This window comes from Nomascus leucogenys, chromosome 22a (assembly GCF_006542625.1).
Source record: "Nomascus leucogenys isolate Asia chromosome 22a, Asia_NLE_v1, whole genome shotgun sequence".
Taxonomy (NCBI): Eukaryota; Metazoa; Chordata; class Mammalia; order Primates; family Hylobatidae; genus Nomascus; species Nomascus leucogenys.
In genome coordinates, this window is record NC_044402.1 from 101205807 (window position 1) to 101223164 (window position 17358).

A 17358-nucleotide genomic window follows, 5' to 3' on the forward strand; every position below is an offset into this window, starting at 1 on the left:
GATTTTAGAATTCAGGTGCCAGTGCCAGCCTATGGCCTCAAGTATGTAATTCTTAATATAGATGTTAAATTGTACTTTTAATTATGATTGGATAAATGTTGATTTTTCTGTCAGTTTCTAAGGATGTCTCCTTGGAAACTAAATGAGTTTTTAGAGCTGGTCGTACGTTTCTTAGCCTTACTCTGTGAGTTATAGATGTTATTTCATTCTATATATAGATGTTTATTCCATTCTTATTAAAAAAAAAAAAAAGCCTCCATATACCAAAAATGCTACAGGATATTTTGAAATAGCTTAATGAATTTTAGTTAGGGGAAATGCATGTGACCAAGAGGTTGGACTTCTAATTCAGTTTTTCAAAAGCTTTTTTTCCATTATCATACCCCCAGCCTTTTTAGACTTTTTTTCTAATAGTCCCCCATAAATTTTATTACCATAGATACGCTGTATATGTACTGTATCTGTGCTTTATACATGAAAAGAGTGAAATTTTTTTTTTTTTTTTTTTTTTTTTTTGGAGACTGAGTCTCACTCTGTGGCCCAGGCTGGCATGATCTCAGCTCGCTGCAATCTCTGCCTCCTGGGTTCAAGCGATTCTCCTGCCTCAGCCTCCTGAGTAGCTGGGATTACAGGCGGCCACAACCACACCTGGCTAATTTTTGTATTTTTAGTAGAGGTTTCACCATGTTGGTCAGGCTGGTCTCAAACTCCTGACCTCGTGGTCAGCCCACCTCGGCCTCCCAAAGTGCTGGGATTACAGGCGTGAGCCACCACGCCCAACCAATTTTTTTTTTTTAATCCTTCTTGGTAGTGATTGACCCCCATTGAGAATGCGTGCTCTAATCTTTTTTAAAAGGGAAGGAGACCTAGCGATAGACCTTTGCATTGGCAGGCATGTCTTTATGTTTATACTGTGAAGTAGTATTTTTTCTGTCAGGGTCAATAGAAAGTAGATGAAATTCATTTTCAGCCAATCTTTCACCAGTTGTGCTTTGTACCTTACCCCACCACAGGCAACAAAGCGTTTCCTGCTGTCTTTCAAGGTCTTAACAGATTCTTACTTGATCGTAAATGTATTACTAAGTAGAATCATTTGGGTTCTTTGTATAAAAATCAGTGAAAATCCTCTAGCTGAATGAATTAAAGTTGTAGGCATAACACTGATAATCTCTGCTCTCATACTCAAGTAGGCTGCTTGCAGGAACTGACAACTATTGGTTGGCTTTAAATGTAATGTAGATGCCAAAGTTTTAGTGTATAGTGTTACTTAAATTACCAAATTACCTTTGTACAAATATTCCTCAGATGCTGTCTACAGGTGCCGTGTAAAATAGGTTAATAGGTATTTGCAAATTCTGGTAAATTGCCTTGCTATAATTTTTCATGCTCAGTATTAGTCCTCTAGTATCAATATGAAGTTTTTCTATTCCCCAGCCTACTAAGGCCTAAAGGTTAAAATACCAGGAATAAAAAGGTTTTCAGTGGGTTTAATTTGATTTAAGTGGAATCTGGATGATGTGATAAGTACCTTCGTCTTCAGAGTAATGAGTTTATAATTGGCTTTTGTCCAAGAACTTTTAAGTGGATTCATATCTGAACAATCTTAGACATAATTATATGAAACTGGATCAGAAAGGCTTTCTGACTCCTTTCTCTTCACTTTTTTCTCGCAACTTAACGATAGGCAATTAACCATCATTTCAAATCTAATTATTTTTATCTTCCAGTGTATTTGTTATCCTTTCATCTTTATGCTAGGAGTATAGTCTCAGTTCTTAGTGAGTTGATGGGGTGAAGATATATATGTATATATATATAATTTTTTTTTTTTTTTTTTTGAGACAGTCTTGCTCTGTCGCCCAGGCTGGAGTGCAGTAGCATAATCTCGGCTCACTGCAAGCTCCGCCTCGAGGATTCACGCCATTCCCCTGCCTCGGCCTCCTAGCTAGGATTATAGGGGCCCACCAACCACGCCTGGCTAAGATATTTTTAAATGTACTCAGTCACTGTCATTTTAGTAACTTTGAATCAGAACCTCAGTTGTTAAAGGCTTAACTGCTTGTGGCAACTGCTATAGTGCCCTAGTGGGGACAGTGGTTAAAATCTGCAGAATCCCTTGTTTTGTCATCTTTATCCAGAAGGACTGATACCTTGTTAAACTGTGGTATGATTAGAATGTTTGTGGTTGTGTAGTGCATTTGGGGTGCTACAACATTAATCAGATATAATTGAGCTGTTCTGTTTCCAGTCAGTGTAACCATTTAAAAATACCTTGGCAAAACAAGCTAGGAGCTAGTTCGTGCTAATATTCTTAAGGACAAAAATAGTTTACAGCTTTTTTTTTTTTAATCTGAAATCCTGAAGGCTGTGCTTAAAAGTTAGAGATAAACCTGTTGGAAATAAGTGATTTCGTTTATAGACTGAAGCCTCTATGACTTCAAAAAGATACTCTGCAGTCTCTGGCATTTGAAGAACAAAATATTTTCTCTGTAAATAAACCTCATTTCCATTCTAGTTAGGAGTAATGGCGCCCAGCACGGCACATAGAATGGAGAAAACTGGATAGCTGGTAACTCATTTAGCTCTTGGCACTCTGAACAACCTCAAATACAGCCATCCAAGCCAGTAATTCTATTGCTGCATTATTTCTGTGTTTAACTGTGAAACTTGCTTCTTGTCTGTACCCTTGAAATGGAATAAAATTTCATGAGACTCCTTGTTAATACAGAGAAAAGCAATGACTGTTCAGTTGGTTGTACACTAAGGCCTCAGTCCTTGACCTTTCCCATTTTGTTCAGTGTTTTAAATATGACATAAAGGCCTGTGCTTCCAGATGTTTTTTTCTCCAGACTCATTTTTGCATTTGTATGGCTCACATGTACTTCAAACTGTACATGTTCCAAAAATGCCAGTGTTTAATTCAAAAGAGATGAATGTGATCTACTCCAGAATGCTTCAAGTCCTGTCCACTTTAACTCCAAAATAATCTCAAATGCCACGGCAGTTCAGGCCACCAGCATCTCATCTAGTTACTAAGTGATTTTTGCATCCACTTTTGTGCATCTCATCTTTTAACAGCAACAGTGGTCTTTGGATGTCGTTTACCAGTTTAAAATCTTTGTCTTTGCCTAGGTGGTCTTTCATGAACTATTCAGCTTCATCTGCCTTTTCCTCTTCATCACTATGTGCTGTGTAGTTGGCAGAGCTTGTCACATCCAAACCTGCAGGTAATTGAACAAGCTGGTTACTAACTGGATTAGTATCCAGGGAATAATGGTATCATTTTAGCCAGTGATCAAATGACAGTCTCAACTACATGGGGCAGTTGAGAAGTTCTACTTAAAGTAGCTAGGATTACAGGCGTATGCCACCACGCTCAGCTAATTTTGTTTGTATTTTTAGTAGAGACGGGGTTTCTCCATGTTGTTCAGGCTGGTCTCGAACTCCCGACCTCAGGTGATCCACCCGCCTCGGCCTCCCAAAGGGCTGGGATTACAAGTGTGAGCCACCGCGCCCAGCCCTAAATACAGGTTTTTGTGTTTGATAGGAACTGGTGGAAGGTAATTTAAGTGCCAGCAGCCATCATTATGATGCCTGCTTTAGCAACTATAAAAAAGGAGAAGCAAGATAGTAGCTGAAATCCTTATAGCCCAGTAGTGAATGATAATCATGCTTTGTGTGACTGGTCAAGTATTCAGTGAATCTCACAAAATTCTTTGTAATAGTATAAATATTATCAACTTCTAAGAACAAGAGAGAAGAGTTAATGGCAGATGAAAAATCTCCAACTGTTGTTGGAAGAAGGCAAGCAGATATGATCAACAACCAGCTTGCTTTTAGCTTTCTCTGTTCTGCTAAGCCCCTGTGGTGTCGCAGGTTGCTAACAACAACCCAAAAAGTTGATTGGAACTGCCAAACTCCGCAAGGTCTTGGGAGTCAGGGATGCTAGTTTCTTCTGAGAGTGGGTGTATGGTGGAGCTGAAAACAAGTTTATTGAAGGTCTTAGGCCATCCCTTCCCCTTGTGCTGGCAGGTGAGTGCCCCTGCACAAATTCAGCAGACAACAGAAGTTTCACCATCTGCAAAAGTTGGAAAAAGGTGAGGAGAGGGTGATAATGGACTGGGGGATACCAGACAGGTAAGAGTAAAAAAGCACCGTATTAAAAATAACAGCCAGGCGCAGTGGCTCACGCCTGTAATCCCAACACTCTAGGAGGCAGAGGCGGGCAGATCACGAGGTCAGGAGATCGAGACCATCCTGGCTAACATGGTGAAACCCTGTCTCCACTAAAAATACAAAAAAAAAAAAAAATTAGCCAGGTGTGGTAGTGGGCGCCTGTAGTCCCAGCTACTCGGGAGGCTGAGGCAGGAGAATGGCGTGAACCCGGCAGGCGGAGCTTGCAGTGAGCTGAGGTCGCACCAGTGCACTCCAGCCTGGGCGACAGCGAGACTGTGTCTCAAAAAATATATATAAATAATAATAATAATAAAAAGTGCTCGCTTCGGCAGCACACATACTAAAAATTGGAACGATACAGAGAAGATTAGCATGGCCCCTGCACAAGGATGACACGCAAATTCGTGAAGCGTTCCATATTTTTATGAGAACACTTGGACACAGGAAGGGGAACATCACACACCGGGGCCTGTTGTGGGGTGGGGGGAGTGGGGAGGGAAAGCATTAGGAGATATACCCAATGTAAATGACGAGTTAATGGGTGCAGCACACCAACGTGGCACATGTATACATATGTAACAAACCTGCAGTGCACATGTACCCTAGTACTTAAAGTATAATAAAAATTTAATTAAAAATATAAAAATAATGGTCGGGCGCGGTGGCTCATGCCTGTAATCCCAGCACTTTGGGAGGCCGAGGCGGGCGGATCACCTGAGGTCGGGAGTTCGAGACCAGCCTGACTAATACGGAGAAACTCCGTCTCTACTAAAAACACAAAATTAGCCGGGCGTGGTGGCACACGCCTGTAATCTCAGCTACTCAGGAGGCTGAGGCAGGAGAATCGCTTGAACCCGGGAGGCGGAGGTTGCAGTGAGCCGAGATCGCGCCATTGCACTCCAGCCTGGGCAACAAAAGGGAAACATTGTCTCAAAAAATAAATAAATAAATAAATAATAAAAATTAAAATTAAAATAAAGCCAGGCACAGTGTCTCACACGTGCAACCCCAGCACTTTCGGAGGCCAAGGCAAGAATTGCCTGAAGCCAGGAGTTCAAGACCAGCCTGGGCAACAGAGACCCCCATCTCTACAAAAAAAGTAATAAAGTCAAGTGAGCTACTTGGGAGGCTGAGGAGGGAGGATTGCTTAAGCCCAGGAATTCAAGGCTGCAGTGAGCTATGATCACACTACTGAACTCCAGCCTGAGTGACAGAGAAAGACCTTGTCTCTTAAAAAAAAGGCTGGGCATGGTGGCTCATGCCCAGCACTTTGGGAGGCCGAGGCAGGTAGATCACCTGAGGTCAGAAGTTTGAGACCAGCCTGGCCAACATGGCGAAACTAAAAGTACAAAAATTAGCCGGGCATGGTGGTTGGGGTGGCTGGCACCTGTAATCCCAGCTACTCGGGAGGCTGAGGCAGGAGAATCGCTTGAACCCGGGAGGCAGAGGTTACAGTGAGCCAAGATCGTGCCATTGCACTCCAGCCTGGGTGACAGAGCAAGACTCTGTCTCAAAAAAAAAAAAAAAATAGACTGGGATGGGCCACATCTAGTGCCCTTAAAAGGAGAGGTCATGTAGACCGGGCATGGTGGCTCACGCCTGTAATCTCACCACTTTGGGAGGCCAAGGCTGGTGGAACACGAGGTCAGGAGATAGCGACCATCCAGGCCAACATGGTGAAAACCCATCTCTACTAAAAATACAAAAATTAGCTGAGCATGGTGGCACATGCCTGTAATCCCAGCTACTCAAGAGGCTGACACAGGAGAATCACTTGAACCAGGGAGTTGGAGGTTGCAGTGAGCCGAGATCGTGCCACTGCGCTCCAGCCTGGAGACAGAGCAAGACTCTGTCTCAAAAAAAAAAAAAAAAAAAAAAAAATGGAGAGGTATGTCTTTTCCCTTCCCTCTTCCTGCTAGCTGGGAAGTAGACATGATGAAGAATCATTTGCTGAGAACTGCAGTGCAACAAAATAGAGCCTGAGTTCCTGGCATTAAAGTTCAGCATTCCATCCCTGGACAACCTACATCCCTAGACTTTTTTCAGGTAATATAAAAACCTGTTTATTTTTACTGATTGCTGGGTTCAATCCTAAATGGTCATTTAGAAATACGGAGAAAAATAGCGAAACAAACAGCCAAAGTAGACTTAAGAAGGAGAAAAACTGAATATATCATCATAGAGGGAATAAAAGCAAGTATTATTAAGCCATCGATTATTAAGCTATTATCTCTCAGCTTCAAACACACCATTTTGTCTTCTGCGATGCTGGGGCTGAAACTCTGCAGACTGGATTTCTTATGCCATCTGGTTACCAATTAGACTTCCTACAGGGGATTCTAGAGGAAGACTAGAATGATGAAAGAGGAAGAAGGGCCTGCTCCTTTTTGCTTCTTTTTCCTGTCAGTGTCACTACAGCAATGGTTCTTCAACCTGGCAGTGGCACTTGGTTCCAGTTTGCAGTTTGTCCACACTACCACAGTCAATCTCATTGTCACTCAAATACCAGCACCAGTCAGCCAGAATTTCCCTCTGAAAAATCTATTCCTGGCCGGGCACGGTGGCTCATGCCTGTAATCCCAGCACTTAGGGAGGCCGAGGAGGGCTAATCATGAGGTCAAGAGATCGAGACCAGCCTGGCCAACATGGCGAAACCCCGTCTCTACTAAAAATACAAAAATTAGCCAGTCATGTTGGCGGGCACCTGTAATCCCAGCTACTCGAGAGGCTGAGGCAGGAGAATTGCTTGAACCTGGGAGGCGGAGGTTGCAGTGAGCCGAGATCGTGCCACTGCACTCCAGCCTGGTGACAGAGCGAGACTCTGTCTCAAAAAAACCAAAAAGTCTATTCCCAGCTCTGTGAGGTTCATTCTGAGTTCAAGGCTCCAGTATCAGCCAAGAAAAGGCTCCTCCCTAAGTTAAATTCCACATCTTTGGACTCTCTCCAGGCTTAAAATTTGAATAATCCTAATGCTTTCCCTTTTTCACCACCAGCCATAGAGATGGTCGCTGCAGCTTGCAGTTACTACCTCTGTAATATGTCAGTATCCCCTCTTTGCCCTTCCAGTTATCCTGTACGTGTTTTTAAATACTTTCTATTAGATCTCCTTGTTATAAGTAGGTTTCTCCTGTCTCCTGACTAGAAAGAAATGGTACCAGGACTGGTCCATAAAAAAGACTCTCAAAGAGGGTATTTGTGGTTTGGTTTGAATTTAAATGCACTGCTGAGTTTTTTGCCAGTGGGAAGTGGCATGCTAGGAATTCATGGTGTGAAATACCACATAATTAATCAAATTATCAATGACACACTTAATGAGGTAAGTGCTTTGGGGGATCAAGTGGCTGCTGCACTTGGCCATTATTGCAGTAATGATGACTACAAGGACTTGGAATGGTTGCATCGAAGTACACAAGAGCACCTATGGAAAGAAGATAAGAAGCTCAGGTCTCTAAACTTTCAACTCAAGACGTGCTCATAAGACCAGAGAGCTTATCTGATTGCCCTAAAACAATCTTATTTTGTATAGCCTCAGGACCAACTGACAGAAAATTTAACCATGCCCAGCCAGACAAAATTTTACATCAGCTATTCCAAATGTGTTCCAAGAACTAAAAGAAACAGTCTAAAGAACTGAAAGAAAGATAATGATGTTTCACCAAACATAGAATAAGCATTAAAGAGAAATTGCAAAAAGAACCAAATAGAAATTTCCAGGTTGAGGCTGGGTGTGGTGGCTCACGCCTGTATTTCCAGCACTTTGGGAGGCCGAGGTGGGCAGATCATCTGAGGTCAGGAGTTCGAGACCAGCCTGGCCAACATGGCAAAACCCCATCTTTACTAAAAATACAAAAATTAGCCAGGTATGGTGGCAGGCACCTATAATCTCAGTTACTTAGGAAGCTGAGGTAGGAGAATCGAACCTGGGAGGCGGAGGTTGCAATGAGCCAAGATCGCGCCAGTGCACTCCAGCTTGGGTGACAAGAGCGAGATTCTATTTCAAAAAAAAAAAGAAAAGAAATTTCCAGGTTGAAAATTGCAATAACTAAAATAATTCACTGGAGGGGCTCAACATCAGATTTTAAGCTGGCAGAACAGAGAATTGGTTAATGAGAAGCTATATCAATTGAGATTATCCAGTCTGATGAATAGAAAGATAAAAGAATGAAGAAAGATGAGAGTCTCAGAGACCTGTGGAACACCATTAAGGATACAAACATTCACATTTGAAGTCTCAGAAGGAGAGAGAGAAATGGGCAGAAAGAATACTAGAAGAAATAATAGTTAAAACTTCCTAAATTTGATGAAAAACATTAACGTGCACACCTAAGAAGATAAACCAACTCAAGCAGGATACATTCAAAGAGGTCCACACCTATATTCCATTATAATCAAAAAGTCAAAAACCAAACACAAAGGGAAACTCATGAAAGCAGCAATAAAGAAGTGACTCATCATGTACAAGGGATCCTCAATAATATTTAAAGCTGGTTTATCATCAGCCGGGCGCGGTGGCTCACGCTTGTAATCCCAGCACTTTGGGAGGCCGAGGCGGGCGGATCACGAAGTCAAGAGATCGAGACCACGGTGAAACCCGGTCTCTACTAAAAATACAAAAAATTAGCCGGGCGTGGTGGCGGGCGCCTGTAGTCCCAGCTACTCGGAGAGGCTGAGGCAGGAGAATGGCATGAACCTGGGAGGCGGAGCTTGCAGTGAGCCGAGATTGCGCCACTGCACTCCAGCCTGGGCGACAGAGCGAGACTCTGTCTCAAAAAAAAAAAAAAAAAAAAAAAAAAAAAGCTGGTTTATCATCAGAAACGATGGAGGCCAGAAAGCAATGAATGGGATGATGTATTCAAAATGCTGAAAGAAACAGAATGCCAAGCAAGAATTCTATATCCTGCAAGGCCGAGCGCAGTGGCTCACACCTGTAATCCCAGCACTTTGGGAGGCCGAGGCGGGCTGATCACGAGGTCAAGAGATTGAGACCATCCTGGCTAACACAGTGAAACCCCGTCTCTACTAAAAAAAAATACAAAAATTAGCCGGGCATAGTGGCGGGCGCCTGTAGTCCCAGCTACTCGGGAGGCTGAGGCAGGAGAATGGCGTGAACCCCGGAGGCGGAGCTTGCAGTGAGCCGAGATCCTGCCACTGCACTATAGCCTGGGTGACAAAGAAAGACTCCGTCTCAAAAAAAAAAAAAAAAAGAAAAGAATTCTATATCCTGCAAACCTGTATTTCAAACATGAAAATAATAAAGACATTCCTACTCAAACAAACAAAAATTAAATTTGTCACTAACAGATACTGTCTTAGTCCATTCCTGCTGCTATAATGAAATGCCTTAGACTTAGTAACTTAATACGCAGCAGAAATTTGTTGCTTGCAGTTCTGGAGGCTAGGAATTCCACGATCAAGATGCCAGCTAGCAGATCTAGTCTCTGCTGAGAGCCCATTGTCATGGACGTACTTCCTGTATGTTCTCACTTAGTGGAAGTGGCAAAAATGGTCACTTATGACTCTTCTAAGGGCATTAATCCCATTCATGAGGGTGAAATCCTCATGATTTAATCACTTCCCAAAAGGCCCCACAATTTAGTGATGGGCAGTTAAGATTTCAACATACAACTTTGGGGAAACCATCATTTGAAATTGTTCTGCCCTCAAGGCCCTGGCATTCTGGGCCTGTGATAGGCAGGGTACCTGAAGACCACTGAAATGTCTAGGATCAATCTTCCACTGTTTTGATGAATGGCACCTGGCTTCCTCTAAGTCATACTAATTTTCTTATCACATGGTTGCTTTGGCCATATCCTTGATGTTGTCTCCTAAACATACTTTTTCATTTTTATAACTTGGCCAGGCTGAGAATTTCCCAAATCTTTAACCTCTGCTTCCTTTTTTATTACAAATTCCATCTTTAGGACAAATGGTGCACTCTTGTAATCCCGGGTACTTGGGAAGCTAGGGCGGGAAAATTGCTTGAGCTCAGGAGTTCAAGACCAGACTGGACAACACAGCAAGACCCCATTTCTTAAAAAAATAGCCAGGTATGGTGGTATGCACCTGTGGTCCCAGCTACTCAGGAGGACAAGGCTGTAAGATTGCTTGATCTCAGGAGTTTGAGGCTGCAGTCACTTATGATTGTGCCACTGTACTCCAGCCTGGGTAACAGCAAGACTCTGTCTCAAAAGAAAAAAAAAAAAAAAGGGCCAGGCACAGTGGCTTATGCCTGTAATCCCCGCACTTTGGGAGGCCGAGGCAGGTGGATCATGAGGTCAAGAGATCAAGACCATCCTGGCTAACACGGTGAAGCCCCGTCTCTACTAAAAAACACAAAAAATTAGCCGGGCGTGGTGGCGGGCGCCTGTAGTCCCAGCTATTCAGGAGACTGAGAAAGGGAATAGCGTGAACCCGGGAGGCGGAGCTTGCAGTGAGCCGAGATCGCGCCACTGCATGCCAGCCTGGGTGACAGAGTGAGACTCTGTCTCAGAAAAAAAAAAAAAAGAAAAAAAGAATTAGGTGCAGTGGTTCATGCCCGTAATCCGAGCACTTTGGGAGGCCGACACGGGCAGATCACTTGAGGCCGGTAGTTTGAGACCAGCCTGGCCAACATGGTGAAACCCTATCTCTACAAAAACTACAAATATGAGCCCGGCGTGGTGGCACATGCCTTTTGTCCCAGCTCCTTGGGAGGCTGAGGTGAGAGGATCACTTGAGCCTAGGAAGTGGAGGTTGCAGTGAGCCAAGATGGTGCCACTGCACTCCAGCCTGGGTGATAGACTGTCTCAAAACAAACAAACAAACAAAAAAAGATTAGAAAAGCGAGACCAAACCAAACCCAAAATTAGTAGAAGAAAAAAAAATAAAGACCAGAGCAGAAATAAATGAAATTGAAATGAAGAAAACAATACCAAAGATCAATGGAAACAAAAGTTGTTTGGGAAAGTTAAAAAAAAATTGACAAACCTTTAGCCAGACTAAGAAAAAAGAAGGAAAATCCAAATAAATAAAATCAGAGATGAAAAAGGAGAAATTAGAATTAATAGTGCAGAAATTCAAAGGATGATTAGGGGCTACCATGAGCAACTACATGCCAGTAAATTGGAAAACCTAGAAGAAATGGATAAATTTCTAGACACATCCAACCTACCAAGACTGAACCATGAAGAAACACAAAATCTGAACAGACCAATAACAAGTAATGAGATCAAAGCCATAATAAAAAAGTCTCCCTACAAAGAAAACTCCAGGACCCAATGGCTTTATTTATGAATTTTACCAAACATTTACAGAAGAACTAATACCAATCCTACTCAAACTATTCCAACAAATAAAGTCAGAGGGAATATTTCCAAACTCATTCTATTAAGTTGGTGCAAAAGTAATTGCAGTTTTAGACCCTGAATTTTAAATCATTGTAACTAGGCTCAAACACATCTTTATTAATCAAAATAGGAACCATTACAATCAACACATTTTGCCAATGAGAAATGTTTGTTTATTCCCGTAGTGTAAAAATCCATGTTTTGGTATTTGACAAACTCGTGGAAACCATTTTCTGTGTCCTACTGGTTGTGGAAGTGTTTTCCCTGCAAAAAGTTGTTGAGATGCTTGCAGAAGTGATAGTCAGTTGGCGAGAGGCCAGGTGAATATGGCAGATGAGGCAAAACTTCGTAGCCCAGTTCATTCAAATTTTGAAGTGGTGGGGTGAGACGTGCGGTGAGGCACTGTCATGGAGAATTGCGTCCTTTCTGTTGACCAATGCCAACTGCAGGCATTGCATTCTCAGAGCAACTCATTGATTTGCTGAGCATTCTTCTCAGATGCAATGGTTTTGCTGGGATTCAAAAAGCTGTAGTGGATCAGACCAGCAGTAGACCACCAAACAGTGACCAGGACCTTTTTTTTTTCGGTGCAAGTTTGGCTTTAGGAAGTGCTTTGGAGCGTCTTGTCAGTCCAGCCACTGAGCTGGTTGTTGCCAGTTGTCATATAAAATCCACTTTTAATCACACATCACAATCCAATTGAGAAATGATTCATTGTTGTTGCGTAGAATAAGAAAAGACAACACTTCAAAACAGTGATTTTTTAGATTTTTGGTCAGCTCATGAGGCACCCACTTACTGAGTTTTTTCACCTTTCCAATTGTCTTCAAATACCGAGTGACCAAAGAATGGTCGATGTCGAGTTCTTCAGCAACTTCTCGTGTAGTTTGTAAGAGGATCAGCTTCAATGATTGCTCTCAATTGGTCGTTGTTAACTCCCCATGGCTGGCCACTATACTCCTCATGTTCAGGGCTCTCATCTCCTTTGCAAAACTTCTTGAACCACTACTGCACTGTATGTTCATTAGCAGGTCCTGGGCCAAATGCGTTGTTGATGTTACAAGTTGTCTCCACTGCTTTATAACCCATTTTGAACCTGCAAGGTGTCGCAGATAGCCCAGGACAATGAGAGGGACTGTGACATCACGGATAGTGACTACTACGAGGTGGAAATCAATGGGCAAGATCCTGGCCTGCAGGTACCATGTGGCTGTACCATTGCCGAGGCGGGCGAGCTCCAAGAGCAGCTCAGGGCACTGCGCAGCAGGCATGAGGCCCGTGAGACCCAGCACGCTGAGGAGAGGGCCTATACAAGGCCAAAGTCCAGGCACTTACTGCGGAGGTCTCCCTGATAGAGAAGGCCAGCTGCCAGCGCTGGCCCAGCTGGAGAAGTTGCTGAAAGTGAGCAACATTGCTGGTGAGACGCAGGGCCAGCCTGAGTGTGGCCCAGGATGAGCTGGTGATCTTCAGTGAGGAGCTGGCCAACCCCTACCATCACGTGTGCATGTGAAACAACTGGAGGCCCAGCTCTGTCATGGGGGACTACTACCTGAGGGCCAGGGCGGGGCCAGCTGCACCAGCCCCACGGGCAACTCCTCCATCCTCCTACCCAAGGCGCTGCTGGCTGCAGAGGCAGGCCAAGCACACAGCGAGACCAGGGACATCAGCCCTTCACGTAGCTCCTCGCTGCCATCGCCCCTGGGTGACCCATGCTGGGAACCCATGAATATCTACCACCTGATTCGTATCATCTGCCACCAGATCAAGCACCTGCAGGCAGCTGTGAACCACATAATGGAGCTGTTGTGGCGGCGCATCACCTTGCAAGAGCTGGGCCCAACCACGGACAAGTTCAAGGAGGCTCTCATGGAAGAGATCCTCAAGTTGAAGTCGCTGCTCAGCACCAAGTGGGAGCAGCTCACCACGCTGCGCACTGTGCTGCAGGCCAGCCAGCAGGCAGCCAAGATGGCCCTCTCCAAGCTGAAGGGCAAGTATGAGAAGGAGAAGACCATGGTTACCAAGACCAGGATGAAGCTCTGCAATGAGCTCCAGGTGCTCACCTCTGAGGAGGACGCGGCCACCTTCTCCTCACTGTGTGCCAGTTTGCCACCAGGTGAAATGAGTACATCACAGCTGGAGGAGATGCAGCAGCAGCTGTCAGCTGCAGAGGATGAGAAGGCACTGAACTCACTGCTGCGCATGGTCATCCTGCAGAAGCTGGCACTGACCCAGTGGCTGGAGCTGCTCAAGCTGGACCACACAGACCTGGTGTGACCCCACCAAAGCTGCCCCCAAGGCCAAGCCGGCCACCCCAAGCTTATGTTATGCCTGCGCCTGCGCCAGTGACAGGGCTAAGGGCACTGGGCTGACCAACCAGGTGTTCCACATTATAGGTATAAGCCACCGTGCCCTGGCCCATTCCCCGAGTTTTTAATGGGAGGGAAAAAAAGCTTTAATGTTGGCCAGAGTGATGGCTCACGCCTGTAATCCCAACACTTTGTAAGGCCGAGGCAGGTGGATGGCTTGAGCTCAGGAGTTGGAGAACAGCCTGGGCAACATAGCGAGACTGAGACCATATCTCTACAAAAAAGTAGCAGGACATGGTGGCATGCTTCTTGGGAGGCTTCTTGGTCCTGTGGTCCCAGCTTCTTGAGAGGCTGAGGTGGGAGGATCACTTGAGCCCTGAAAATCAAGATTGCAGTGAGTCATCATCACGCCACTGCACTCAGCCTGGGCAATAGAGTAAAAAAAATCTTTAATGTTGAGCATGTCGAAAGCTGCTGCGTGGAAAGGCCTCTGTACAGGCTGAAGATCCTTCCCTGGCTGCCAGGCTTGCCAAAAGCCCTCTAGAAACGCCCACCATGGGGCTCTTCGTTACAATGTTCTTTTTTTATCTGATCAACCTGTGCACTTTTGGTATTTTGATACTATATTTGCTTCCTTAATTCCTCATGCACTGACAGTCTCAGATGCTGTGGTCCATGCTCATGGGCCTGTTGCTGCCTGCCTAGCTCCCTCTGTGTTGGTCTGGTGTCAGCACTAGGCAGAGCTGTGTGCTCTGTAGCATGTAGCTCTAGACTGGAGATTAGGGCTTTGACCAGAGAATTCACCAGAGAAGGCATCTAGGCCTGAGTTTTTCTTTGTGCAAAATTTTTGTATTACAAATTCAATTTCTTGTTATAGGTCTATTCAGATTTTCTATTTATTTTTTATTTTTATTTTTTATTTTACTTATTATTATTATTTCGAGGTGGCGTCTCACTCTGCTGCCCAGGATGGAGTGCAATGGCGCAGTCTTGGCTCACTGCAACCTCCACCTCCCAGGTTCAAGCAATTCTCCTGCCTCAGCCTCCCAAGTAGCTGGGATTACAGGCATGTGCAATGACACCATTCTAATTTTTGTATTTTTAGTAGAGACTGGCTGGTCTTGAACTCTTGACCTCAGGTGATCCACCTGCCTCAGCCTCCCAAAGTGCTGGAACTACAGGCGTGAGCCACCGCACCCAGCCTTTATTTATTAATTTTTTTTTTTTGAGACAAAGTCTCACTCTGTCACCCAGGCTGGAGTGCAGTAGTGCAATCTTGGCTCACTGCAACTTATACCTCCTGGGTTCAAGCAATTCTTGTGTCTCAGCCTCCCGAGTAGCTGGAATTACAGGTGTGTGCCACCACGCCTGACTAATTTGTTGTATTTTTAGTAGAGACAGGGTTTCGCCATGTTGGCCAGGCTGGTCTCAAATTCCTGACCTCATGTGATCAGCCCACCTCAGCCTCCCAAAGGTGGGATTACAGATGTGAGCCACCATGCCCAGCCAGATTTCTTATTTATTTTTGAATCAATGATTGATGAGAAGCAACTGGCACTGGGTCAGAATTATAATTGAAAAAAAATTTTTTTTTTTTTTTGGAGACAAGACTCTTGCTCTGTTGCCCAGGCTGGAGTATAGTGGGACGATCTCAGCTCACTGCAGCCTCCGCCTCCTGGGTTCAAGCTATTCTCGTGCCTCAGCCTCGCAAGGAGCTGGGACTATAGGCGCCCGCCACCACGCCCGGCTAATAAGGTTTCACCATGTTGCCCAGGCTGGTCTTGAACTCCTGAGCTCAGGCATTCCATCCACCTCAGTCTCCCAAAGTGCTAGGATTATAGGTGTGAGCCACCATGCCTGGCCACGATGAACATATTTTTTGATTCAGCAGTTCCAATCCCAAGAACTTATTTCAGTTATATGTTGCTATATGCTAAAGTTCAGTGGCACAAAACAATAACCATGTGCTCTCAGATTCTGTGGTTCAATAAGGGAAGTAACTCAAATGACAGAGGCTTGGAGTCATTAGCATCTGACTTGAGATGACTTGAAGATCAGGGCTTTCCAAAGGTTACTTACATGTAGTCTTTCTGTGTGACAGGCTTCTCACAGCATGGTGACTGGATTCCAAAAGGTAGCCCTCCAACAGGGAGTTGCCAGAGAGCAGGTGTTCTGTGAAGACCAGATGGAAGTTGCATGACCTTTTATGATCTAGAATGATGTCTCCCATAGTCCATTATTTGAAGCAGTTACTAGTTCCAAAGAGCATGTGAAGTGGGAGATATTGTTGTGGACGTTTCTGGAAAATACAATCTGTCAGACTTCTTACACAAATACTTGTATTTGTTAAGTGTAAAAAGGGAGGCAGAACAATAATTACAGCAGTCTCATTCACAGAGTTTTACAATGTATACATATGGGCAGGTGCAAATGCATAGAGAGAGAACCAGAAAGTAATGGGATTTTCTTTTTTCTTTTTTGAGACCGAGTTTCGCTCTTGTTGCCCAGGCTAGAGTGCAATGGTGCGATCTCAGCTCACTGCAACCTCTGCCTCCTGGGTTCAAGCAAGGGAAGAAAGAAAGAGAAGGAGGGAGGGAGAGAAGGAAGGAAGGAAGGAAGGAAAAAAGAAAGGGAGGAGATGAAAGAGAAAGAAAAGAAAGAAAGAAGAAAGAAAGAAAGAAAAAGAAAGAAAGAAAGAAAGAAAGAGAAAGAAAGAAGGAAAGAGAAAAGAAAACAGAAAAGAAAGGAAAGGAAAAGGAGTGAGGAAACGTATGGGCATTGTGGAGATGTTCTTTCTTCTTTTTAATCAGCCATATGCTAATAAAATGTTGTAACTAAATATTATTTGCGGTGGTGGCTACATGTTCATCTGTCAAAATATTGTACCATGCGCTTAAGATGGGTAAACTTAATGTATGTAAATTACACCTAAAGAAGGCTGATTTTAAAATTATCAAAATATCAATGTTGAAAACATCAGTTCTCAAGAAATAATATAAGCTACGGATACTTTCAAATTCCCAAGAAAAGAAAAATTTAAGGCAACATGTATATAAGTATGAATCTACACAATGCCATTAATTAAGGTCCAAGGATTAGAAACACAGGGGTTTGACCCAGGGAGGTGGTGAGTTAGGGAGGAAAAAAAAAAAAGGAACACAGGGGTTTTCAGAGAGATGTGAGACACACAAGGAGAAATCTTCTAGAAACTACAATCCAAAGTGCTTATGGCCGGGGGTGGGTGAGCTTGAAAAAAAAAATGCTCTATGAAGGCGATGTAGTGGAAGTTATTCCATGGTTGGCATTTGCCAAATTTATAAACCTAGCAAGTAGAGTGAAGAAGATTCACAAGATTCAAGAAAACAAAGCTTATGGTGGGATGTAGATTTACGAATGTCTTAGTTGCCAATTGACATACAAAAGGAAAAACCAGAGTCTTGCTATTTAGGATAGACCACCAAGTTTTTGTTTTTAGAGATGGGTTCCCACTATGTTACCTAAGCTGGACTCCAATTCTTGGGCTCAAGCGATCCTCCTGAGTAGCTAGGACT

The 17358-nt window shown here is 44.0% G+C and overlaps 1 non-coding gene and 1 pseudogene across 1 annotated transcript; both read left to right on the forward strand.

Moving 5' to 3' along the window:
- Nucleotides 1-3766: 3766 nt before the first annotated feature.
- On the forward strand, nt 3767-14041 carry LOC100583756 (annotated as a pseudogene).
- Nucleotides 4493-4600, forward strand: LOC115832737. The gene has a single exon (XR_004028235.1). It is a non-coding gene; the product is annotated as a U6 spliceosomal RNA (small nuclear RNA).
- Nucleotides 14042-17358: the final 3317 nt, after the last annotated feature.